This window comes from Zootoca vivipara, chromosome 1, assembly GCF_965207765.1.
Source record: "Zootoca vivipara chromosome 1, rZooViv2.hap1.1, whole genome shotgun sequence".
In the NCBI taxonomy this organism is placed as follows: Eukaryota; Metazoa; Chordata; class Lepidosauria; order Squamata; family Lacertidae; genus Zootoca; species Zootoca vivipara.
In genome coordinates, this window is record NC_142582.1 from 97,849,579 (window position 1) to 97,860,001 (window position 10,423).

The window sequence follows — 10,423 nt, forward strand, 5'->3', positions numbered from 1 at the left end:
AAAATAAGACTTTAAGTTTTATGCTTTGTGCAGAAAGTCAATAAGGAATGGAGAACACATAAAAAGGCTTTTTGAATCAGATTAATAAATGAAAATAGCTCCCTAACTAATCCCTCTCATTCTTTCCCAAATGATATATCCCACTGCTCACATTAAACTGATTCTCACATTTAAAACAAACCAAGAAAGCTGAAAAGCATGAGAGGACTGTTCTTTGAGTCCTCTGGTGTCTGTCAGATGTATATAGTGCCCATCAATCTCAAACGTAAGCTTGGCAAACAGGAGGATTGCAGTACTAAACATTCTGTACTCAGACATAAGTCCCATTATTTGTAATGGGGATTACCAGTACTCCCAGGTTAGTGGGTCTATGAGGGGTTACAGTGTATAGGGTGCTTTACCCCAATGGAAAACTGACTCCAAAGTGAGAGAGGCCAGGCATGCACACAATTGCACACCCTTAACATAAACACACACATAGACACACTTAGCACAAACAGAGACAAAGCCCTTCCGACAACCTTTTTATGGTACACTGATGATAACAGAATCATAAAATCATAGAATTAGAAAGTTGGAAGGGACCCCAAGGGTCATCTAGTCCACCCCTCTGCAAAGTTGGAATCTCAGCTAAAGCATCCATGACAGATGGCCATCCAACCTCTGCTTAAAAAACCCCAAGGAAAGAGAGTCCACCACCTCCTGAGGGATTCCGTTCCACTGTGAAACAGCTCTTACCATCAGAAAGTTCTTCCTAATGGTTCGTTGGAATCTTATTTCTTGTAGCTTGAATGAATTGGTTCAGGACTTACCTTCCAAAGCAGGAGAAAAGAAGCTTGTTCTCTCTTCCATGTATGTGATGGTCCTTGAGATATTTGAAGATGGCTATCATATCTCCTCTCAGTCTCCTCTTTTCCAGGCTAAGCATACCCAGTTCCTTCAACTGTTCCTCATAAGGCTTGGTTTCCAGACCCTTGATCATCTTGGTTGCCCTCCTCCTCTGCACACATTCCAGCAAAGGAAAGGGGAGGATTGGGCCAACCTCGCTAAATATTGTATTTTGCAGTTTGTTACTTAGTACGCTTGAAGGAATAGGTGACACTGAGAAATAAGAGACTTTTGAAATTGAGGTTTTGACTTATGACTTAAGGTTTGGATGGCATGGATATTTATCATAACACTAAATGTAAAGTAAATGAGGACTTTATTTATTTGACATGCCATATTAAGAGTCTAGAATAGATATAAACCTAGGTTATGTACAAAGACAAGATTCAAGTTGGAAAAAAATGACTTGGGGTATGGAACAAAGTAAGATGGATTACGATGATGAACATGTTATATCTAAAATGTACAAACTTTTGCAATTATTTACCTGGGAGCAAATTCCATTGACTTTAGTGTGACTTGCTACTTAATATAGAATTGCCTTATAGAGTGACTGAATGACCACAGATCAGCACAGATTAGGGCACACTGAAGCCCAATGAATACAATGGCTTTAAATGTGCCATCTTTTGTGAAATACACATTCACATAAGAATCTCAGGAGTGCAAAGGTGCTAAAAAAAACAAGCACATTGCCATCAATAAATTGACGCACAAGAGAAATGGCTTGCTTAGGTTCATACTGTCTATAAATTCTCATCATCAATGATGCATAGGTTTCCACCAAGACCAAAAAAGGGTCTTAGGGTGCTGCCCAGATTCCAGAAGTGAAGTTGGCACTGATTTCAGTGAAATATAAGGGTGCTTAAATTTCTCTTGATTAGTGTGTGAAGATCTGTTTAGTGTAGTCACTCAACTGATGCTCAGTGCAGTCAGTCCTGACAATACAGATCATTTGTTGGAGGCAGCAAAAAGGAAACCATCACAATTTGCTCACCTGCCCCCAGTTCATCAGCATTTGGAATCCACGACTCTGGCCGTCTGCTCAGAACTACATATCAATCCAGTCTAGTAACAATGTGTATATTGCAAGGTTGGGGGGAGAATATGGGGAATCAAGCTCTGGAAGAACAGGTGAACAGGAAGAACAGTATGGAGCTCCTGGTCCACAAGCTGAGCTGTGAACGAGAGTGTGCTTCTTTCTGTCTGTGGATTATGTACGTATGAAGAAATAGAATGCTGTATTGAAACGAGTTGCTTCCATCTGATAAATAATCATACTCTGGTGAACAATGGATGCCATGGAAAAATGCAAATGCAAGTCAGCATGAAACCAGAAGACCATGAGATGCAGCAGTATAGCAGATCTTAAATGGAGACAATTTCACAAGATGCTTGACTTAAATGAATACCAGTTAGCCAGAGCACAGGGAAAAACCACAGCAACACCTTTGCTATTAATCTCAACGTTCAACTTCACAATTCTATCTTGAAGAACACCCTGTTCCAGAGTATTAAGTGGAATTATCAGGCCTTTGACTAAAATTAATGAACACAGTGTGGGATGTAGCGTGAAAAAAAGAGAGATTATCACAGCCCTTCATTAGCCGTCTCATTGTTATGACCTTGATCTGAGCTGGATTTGATTACATCACTGTAGCAAAAGGTCTGTCACCATTTAAAATAGAAAATTTAAGGATAAAAATGTATTACTATTTCAGCAGAAACTAGCTGAGACATGGAAAGAAATGACTATACCACATAAAAGTATATTTAATGATTATGTAAAAAAAGAAAGAAGAAAGAAAAATCCCAGAGGAGAACGCCTATGATTCAAATCTTGGTTAGGCAGTAGAATTCAAATGCAGTGGGTGCCACAAATATTCTCCTCCCTCATTTATTTAAATATATTAGCTGGATACTTTAATGTCACCCAGTAACAATACTAAATGTTAGGCTATAAAAGCAACAAATTGCAAAAATATAGAGAAGGCAATAAATATCTATACTAAATAATAAAAGCAACAATTAAAGATGATGGATTCAAGATTTTGCAAGGTAATAAAATTGATATGAGGAATAAATCTTCTAAGTTCATGTTTTGTATTCATAAAAGATTGTGCACACAAGAGCAGGCACTAATATGTAAAAAAATAATGATTGGGTATTTAAATTCACTGTATGCAATGAGTGGCAATGTTTTCAAAATCTCAACAGGAACAGGGCCGTCTTAAGCAGGCATCCCCAAACTGCGGCCCTCCAGATGTTTTGGCCTACAACTCCCATGATCCCTAGCTAAGAGGACCAGTGGTCAGGGATGATGGGAATTGTAGTCCAAAACATCTGGAGGGCCGAAGTTTGGGGATGCCTGGTCTTAAGCATGCCTAACGCCCTGGTGGCGTGGTGCGACGAATGCCTCTGGCGCCCCCGCCCCGTTTCCCAGTGCGGCGGGCGGGTGCAGCGTGGCTGCCGCCTGGAGGGCTGGAGACCTGCGCAACCCAGCCTGGCCGTAGGGCCGGCCCTGGGCCAGGGGGCGCTGACCACCCCCTGTGGCGATGCCCCTGCGTGCGGCGGAGGCGGACCCAGGCCCGCGAGCCTCCGGAGAGCGGCCTGAAGCCGCTGAACAGCTGAGAGGTGCGCCTCTCAGCGGGTGCAGCGGCGCCCCTGGTGGCCTGGTGCCCCGTGCCACCGGACCCAGGCCTAGAAACGGCCCTGAGCAGGAAATAGATGTGTGCACCATGAAGGATACAGCAGCTCATAAAAAGGCAACATCGCTCAACCCCTCAAACCCATTTCTGAAAAGACGAGCTCAGAAACATAAGTTGCACTGATATTCATACTAAAATATGCTTCCCAGCGATTTTACTGTAGAATTTACCAGTGAATTGCAAGAAACTGCCAAGGAGTGTTCAGTATAATTGTTTAATTGTACGTGGAAATGGAAAATGGCTCTGCATGTGTATTGTTAAAGGGAACATGGAAAATCCCACTGAGGCTACCGTGTTTCCCCTTTTTTAAGTCACCGTCTTATAACTTTTTTTCCTCAAAAAAAAACACGGTGGCTTATTTTCAGGTGGTGTCTTATTTTTTTTATTACGACATAAGTACCGGTATTGTAAAGCAATCTACAGTACATTTATCCAGGGCTGTCTTAAGGGTGCTGCCGGCGGGGCTGGAGCTGTTGCTCGGAGGTGCAGTGTCCAGCCTCGCCTCTTCCTTGGTGCCCTCCAGAACTGCGCCTATCACTATATCTTATTGCCAAGTCTTGCGGGGGGGCGGCGCGGAAGTGGCACCACCCGCTTGGCCACCTCCTGTGATGCCAGAATGTTCCCAATCAGAGGGGAGGCAAAGCGTGGTGTCCAAAAGCCCCCCACCCACCCAAGAGCTGGGTCTCTGAAGGTTTGTAAGTCCTACACACCAGATCCTCCTCCAGGAGAAAGGGAGAGAGAGAGAGATTATTCAGAGCCCACCAGAGCCACTCCTCCTCCAGATTTGCAGTGGGTCTGTTGGCAAAACGAAACGGGGAGGGGATGTCAGTTTTTTTAAAAAGCCAGAAGGTGAAGCCATTCTGAACCACCCTATGGCCATAGAACATCTGTAAGCAGCATTGCCCAGGAAGATACCATTACCTTCCCCATTGGGCAAATGTACACCCAACTGGAGCCACTTTATGCTTCCAAAAGCATGAGAGAGAGAGAGAGAGAGAGAGAGAGATGAGATGTGCACACGGTGGGGGGGGAGAGACGCGCGCGCAAACACACACACAGAGAGAGAGACGCGCACGCACACAGAGAGAGACAGAGAGAGACGCAAGGGGAGAGAGAGACGTGCGTGCGCACAGAGACGGAGAGACAGAGAGAGACGCAAGGGGAGAGAGAGACGTGCGCGCGCACAGAGACGGACGTGCACACACACACACACACACACAGAGTGCGGCGCTGCTTTGCGCTTTGTCGGAAGCGGCGGTGGCTGCAGCGTTGACAAAGCACGAAGCAGCACCGCACTTAGGGGAAGATGCCCAGGGAGGGGTCTGCGGGGCCGAGGCAATGTGTGAAAGGGAGGGATGGCGAGGAGGAAGCGGGGAGTGAACCGATTGGGGCTTTAACACGCACGCACGCGCAAAAGGGAGGCTCGGAATGTGGAGATCGTTTCTCTTAAAGTGCCGCAAGTAACGAGCCTCTCTCTCTTTCCTCCTGCCGCTCGTGCCCTTGGTGCTCCATGCGGCGCTGCTTCGCGCTTTGTTAGCGCTGCAGTCGCCGCCGCTTCCGGGTGCCGACCTGACCCGGCAGGCTTCCTCCTCCTGCCGCAGCCGGCATTGCAGGAGCTGGGTCCTGCTGGCTTGTGCCCTCGGTGCTCCGTGCGGCTGTTGCACGCTTTATCGGCTGCTGCGCAGCCGCTTCCAGGCACTGACCCGACCGGGCAGGCTTCCACCTCCTGTAGCGGCCGCCGTGCTGGGTCCCACTAGCTGGCTGGGGCACTTGGTGGTCTTGCTCCGCGTGGCACTGAAGTATGGCTTATTTTCAGGGTATGCCTTATATGTCTCAAATGCTTAAAAACCCTGCCCTGGCTTACTTTTTGACTATGTATTAAAAAAGGGGAAACACGGTAAGTGAGGCTCTCTGAGTGCCTAACGGTTGATAATTAAATAAGAATGTGCCTCTGCTAGTTCTCATGTGGTATTTAACCTTAGATCACATGAGTAAGATATTCAGTTGCAAAGCACCATTTTGTGTGAGCTAGTCTTTGTTCTCAAGCCACTGAAGAAAAGAAAGTGTGCTAATGATCTCTCTCCTGGAAAGAACACAGCCTCAGGACGGTAATGGTGTCTGTGTGGAGAGAAAGAGTTTTGATTTCAGTTCTCTTTGAAGTAATTTCACTTTTTAAAGATGTTGAACCTGTGCTTGGACAAGCACACAATATTTTATGTAACTTATTTGGATGTATCATTATTGTTGTAAGTCTGTTTTGCAGCAAGTTCTTTTAGTAAAGCTTTGGAACCTTATTTTTGGTCTGGACAGTTTTTATTTCAAGAAGAATAAGTTTTTTAATTATTCATCCCATTGCTTCTGAAAGCAGAATATTAATAACCACAATAATTAGAAACTGCCAAAGAGAGAAGCTCTGCTAGAGGATTGAACAAAACTGGGAACTTTCCTTGAAGATTTTCTTAACATGGAAATATAAACTTCTAATAAAATTAAATCACTGCTTGCTTCACCCTCAAAGTATGCCTCTGCAATAAATTGCTTTTAGAATAGCAACCCTAGCTGAACTATGTTGTCATCTGAGAGGTAGCAGCATCCTCCCAAAAAATGGGGGCTGGGGAAGGAAGGGAATAAAAGCGTAAGCAGCAGGAACGGGATGTAAATACTGTGATAGAGTTTTACACAGTCAGTTTCTTGTATCTAATGATCCATAACAGGGAAAAGGATTTCATTAGTACTGCATTGTCGAATAAGCACAGCAGGAAGAAGATACAGAAAATCCTTACAATTGCAAGGTTGTCATAATTAACAGAGAATGATGTATGATGAAAACTGGAGACTTTACAAAAGATAGTTTAATTCTTAATTACTCCCAATGAAGCAATAAACTTTGTAGACAAGAGGCCTAGTCCTGATCTGGAGCAGTAAATTTAAATAATAATAATAATAATAATAATAATTTCTGAAGCATCTTGATCAGCAAATGAGGTCGGTTTCAGAGTTAACTTAAAGGTAAAGGTAAAGGGACCCCTGACCATTAGGTCCAGTCGTGACCGACTCTGGGGTTGCGCGCTCATCTCGCATTATTGGCCGAGGGAGCCGGTGTATAGCTTCCAGGTCATGTGGCCAGCATGACAAAGCTGCTTCTGGCAAACCAGGGCAGCACATGGAAACGCCGTTTACCTTCCCGCTGTAGCGGTTCCTATTTATCTACTTGCATTTTGACGTGCTTTCGAACTGCTAGGTTGGCAGGAGTTAACTTAGTGCATAGCTATTCACTCTGGGACTATAAATTAAATGGAACTGATAACATTTCACCACTGGCTAGTTGAAAGTCTACAGTATCTTCCCCTGTTCCAGCCTGCCTGCGCTGTAAGATCAGCTGTCCATGTATGCCTGCCAGTCTGATTGACAAGTAGATTGGTGGGCATGGTAGGGAGGGAGGGAGGGAGGGAGGGAGGGACTTTCAACAATGGTCCCATTACTATGTGTGCAAGTGGCTCCTTCTTTGCAGGCTGTTAAGTGGGCACTAATGACCTAGCTATTCCAGATGGCTTTTCTGTAAAATATGCCAAGATGCCATAATATTTCAACTGGCTATAATGATTTTAAGATGTAGCTCTTTTTATGTGGTTTTACACTGGTTTGTTTAGTTTTAGGTGTGTTTTTTTTAAAAAAAACTGTATCAAGTTTTATTTATCTATTTTTTAAATTTTGTACAATAGTTTTTAATAAACTTTGCTGTTACTTGTTCTTATTCTAACTTTCAATATTGTAAGGATAATTAGCCCCAAAGACAGCTTATAAATATTTTTTTTGGTGTGTGTGGACCATTCCTGGAGGGATTGCAATACCAGGTTGGTGAATGGAGTGGATGGAGCAAGGCCCTATCCATCTCCCAGCTCCAAAAATCCATATATAGTCCTCAACAGAAGATATACGACACTTGATCTTAGCCAAAAGGCTGAGAAGTGATTGAGCAGCTTATAAATCCTATAAAACATAAGCAACAAGAAAACAAAAACTCAAATAATTCCAACTCCAAATAACATTGGATTTCTTGACAACACCCGGTTATCCATCACTAGTTGCTTAGTGTCCTGGCCTTTGGAAATGTTGCCTGAGTCAAGAAGACACAGCTAATGCACATTGGTGGTCAACGGAGACACATTGTTTGCTTGTTTGTTAAATGGGCTGTTTTAGTAATTGTTATGTTTTATGCATTATGGTATTTTGTGCATTGTTGGAAACTGCCCTGGGAGCAAATTGGCCTGATGAAGAGTACAGTGGTTCTTGAACTTAATCTGTTCTGGGAGTCCATTCGACTCCCAAAATGGTTTGAAAACCAAGGCGTGGCTTCCGATTGGCTGCAGGAGCTTCCTGCACTCAATCAGGAGCCATGGAAGCCACGTCAGATGTTCGGTTTCTGAAAAACGTACACAAACAAGAACACTTACTTCTGGGTTTGTGGCTTTCGGGAGCCAATTTGTTGGGGAGCTAAGCCATTCGAGTACCAAGGTACCACTGTAGTCTTACAAACTAAAACAATAAATAACTTTCTGTCAGCACGTCTATCCAACAATTTAGCTCAAACTGACTTAGAGCCACGTTCTTACATAACTCTACCTTTTCATGCATATCTACTTATTTATCTTTTTTTGGTGCTTACATATCAACTGCTGTGAACATATTATCTTTTAAGCCGAACAGTTTTTTCTCTGCTCTCATGGAGGATATTTCCAAAATGTCATTAATTCCGGTAATGACATCAAGAATCCATACAGCTATCTGCTCATCTATTTGATATATTTAATTTCAAGTATGAAGTTAGAGGACATATGGGTATTTGATGAAAGTAATCTGAAATGTATGAAATCTCTGGGAGTTAAGCTTTTAATAGATGTGGAAGAATGCCAAGCGTTGTAACATGTGAGAGGTGAAGGGTGATAGAAATTAAGAAAATGCTTACACTAAGGGTGATGATATATGATAGCAGGCATGATAGGAATGTCACCCCACCCCACGTCGTTCATGAGATAACTGCAGTTATTTCTTGATAACCAAAATATGCCAAACTATTACTTTTACGATCTGTCACCATTGTCTCTTATAGAGTAAGGCAATCACCCAGAAAAAGGAGCCAAGCTAGAAATAATGTTCCCTCTGCATGCTGGTGACACAACAGAGTACCATTGCCTTTTGTGATTAAGAGACAACAACATGCCTTGGTAACTGAGAATGACTTCAGATGCTACGCAGAGGCACAGACAGGCACTCACTCTGCTGATAGGAGTCACATGTTCAGTATATAATTTAATATTTGTGATTATTCCATGGAAAACATTGTGTGTGAACTTCCTCTGTGAACATCTGCAAACAATTTGCTGCCTATTGTGGAGTTAGACAGTATAGTGCAAAAGTCAAATGCATGTGCCTTAGTTTACTGTTGTTGTTGTTTAGTCGTTCAGTCGTGTCCGACTCTTCGTGACCCCATGGACCATAGCACGCCAGGCACTCCTGTCTTCCACTGCCTCCCGCAGTTTGGTCAAACTCATGTTCGTAACTTCGAGAACACTGTCCAACCATCTTGTCCTCTGTCGTCCCCTTCTCCTAGTGCCCTCAATCTTTCTCAACATCAGGGTCTTTTCCAGGGAGTCTTCTCTTCTCATGAGGTGGCCAAAGTATTGGAGCCTCAGCTTCACGATCTGTCCTTCCAGTGAGCACTCAGGGCTGATTTCACTGTAACAGTGACATCAGCCCTTAGTTTACTACCGATGTGCAAAACCTGCATTGAATTGGTTCAGGCCACATGTCCAATGGCTCACCAGATCCTAAGGAGCGATTATTCCCAGCCCTACAGCGTGAGATTTTTTAACTGGAGACACCAGGACTGAGCTTGGAGCCTTTTGCATACAGTCTGCCACTGAGTGATGCAGTGCTGAACAGAGAAAATGGGGCTTTGCGAGCAATTTGCAGCTGTCTGATCTTGCCAGTGGGTGAAGAGAATGCTTACCCTTCCCATATGTTACAAATACTACGCACAGCGATTGGTTTAGTAGCGCGGTCATACCCCATTTATGTATCTCTCTGATGCCTTCAGTTTTATATTTTTATATTTTTATGTATCCCTCTGATGCCTTCAGTTTTATATGTTTATCTTTGTATTGAGAAATGTTTTTTGTTTCTGACTATCGGTCGAATAAAGTATATTGATTGATACGCACAGCGATTCAGCTTCCATGTTTTTCCATGCTGTGTTTTTGTGAGGAATGACGGTGGTCAAGATTTCAAGGAAATATGCAATACTCTGTAGATGCCACATTCATTGTTATGCTCAGAAGGGTTTAACACCTTGGTGATTATTAAGCACACCATTGTTGCTTTACAGAACCAAACCCTAACGAAAGGCCGTTGTCCAAGGCTGGCTAGTCTTGAAGCTGGGAAAGATAACAGTGACAGCAGTAGACAAGAAATGAGAAATATATTTCTTCACATTATATACAGTATATATTCTGTCAGTCCCCTGCTAAACAGTTATTCATTGCCTTTCAGTTAATGTAAGAAGACTGTAGAGGTCTTTCCAAAAGACCAGAGACTTCTGTCAAAATGATATCCTACCATAATAGTGTACTGCAAACTTTGTTCAGTTAATTTGCTGAAAATAGGGTGGTGAACCTGTGGTTCTCGAGATGTTGCGGGACTATGACTCCCATCATCCTTGACATTTGTTATGAGAGCTAAGGCCGATGGGAGTTAGAGTCCAGAACATCTGGAAGGACACAGGTTTCCCATCCATGGGAAAACGGATCACAAAGAGTAAAATAGCTTTT

At 43.3% G+C, this 10,423-nt stretch overlaps 1 pseudogene; it reads right to left on the reverse strand.

Annotated features, from left to right (window-relative positions):
• Nucleotides 1–7,413: 7,413 nt before the first annotated feature.
• On the reverse strand, nt 7,414–7,569 carry LOC118077395 (U2 spliceosomal RNA; annotated as a pseudogene).
• Between the last annotated feature and the right edge of the window lie 2,854 nt (nt 7,570–10,423).